At 31.1% G+C, this 1,154-nt stretch overlaps 1 non-coding gene across 1 annotated transcript; it reads right to left on the bottom strand.

Moving 5' to 3' along the window:
- Positions 1-729: 729 nt before the first annotated feature.
- Positions 730-802, bottom strand: TRNAE-CUC (transfer RNA glutamic acid (anticodon CUC)). Its single transcript has one exon. It is a non-coding gene; the product is annotated as a tRNA-Glu (tRNA).
- Positions 803-1,154: the final 352 nt, after the last annotated feature.

Genomic DNA, 1,154 nt, shown 5'->3' with positions numbered 1-1,154 from the left:
GAAGGCTTAAAATTTATATGTTAAAAGAAATAAAAACAACCACTTGAAGCAATCTTCTTAAATATATTCTTACCGCATTCTTCTCTCACAGTTGGAGCAAATACAACAGTCGTAAGAAGAAGATTTTTGTGAGTAAGAGGAATCAACTTGTAATTGACGTGAAACTGGCATGGAAGAACTGAAGTGGAAGACGGAAGACTCAACATTGAAGAGAAAAGGAAGAAATTGGAGGAGTAAGAGGAAAGCTCGATGAAGAGAAGTAAAGAACAAAAGAAAAGAAACCCTAAAATTAGGTTGAAGAGGAGCACGAATTGATTCAAAGAAGTATGGATATTTTCAACCTTTTCATTTTAGCCCATTAATGAAATTTGGCTGGACTTAAAAAGTTTAATATTCTTACAAAATCAATAAACATTGTTCACATACCTAATTTTTAAAAATCATTTAAAAATTCCTACAATTGTCCCTTAAAATTTCTTCGTGAACTCTAATGTAATGAAAACCTACTCCAAAATTCAAAAGTTTTTTTATTGGCTTCCAACAATGAAATTGGGCTCATAATTCATAATTTAGATTCACAATAAGAATCTGAATTAATCAAATAAATGAAATTAGGATCCTAAAAAAGAGTCTTTCTATAACATAATTTTATATTATAATTTTTCACATGATTCGACAAGATATTTGGGGAAAAAAACAAACAAACAAAAAAAATTAATATAAAAAAGCTTCCGTTGCCGGGATTTGAACCCGGGTCTTTCGGGTGAGAGCCGAATATCCTAACCAACTAGACTACAACGGAGTCCACGACAACCCGTTTTACAATTTATATATAAACATAGAAAATCACGAATCTACCTGAAAACCATTTTCGGAGAGAGACTCCAAAATCCATCCCACTTCACTGAAGAACACAAATATGCAGAGGAAGAAGAAGAAACTAACTTTGATGCTTATTATTCATGTTATATTCACATTGATTATATTTTGATATTGGATAATTGTAATGGATAATATTTTTAGAGCTAATAATTTAGTGCATACAACATTTTCAATAAATTATTAATAGAGCAAAATTTATTAGTGATAGACTAGAAAACACGAACACTGACACGTGACACGACAACAACAGGATAACAACACAGCCACATGTC

This window comes from Benincasa hispida, chromosome 4 (genome assembly GCF_027475165.1).
Source record: "Benincasa hispida cultivar pf3 chromosome 4, pf3_genome.v1.1, whole genome shotgun sequence".
NCBI lineage: Eukaryota > Viridiplantae > Streptophyta > Magnoliopsida > Cucurbitales > Cucurbitaceae > Benincasa > Benincasa hispida.
Note: the sequence above shows the minus strand (reverse complement) of the source record. Positions and strands in the feature narration are given on the sequence as shown.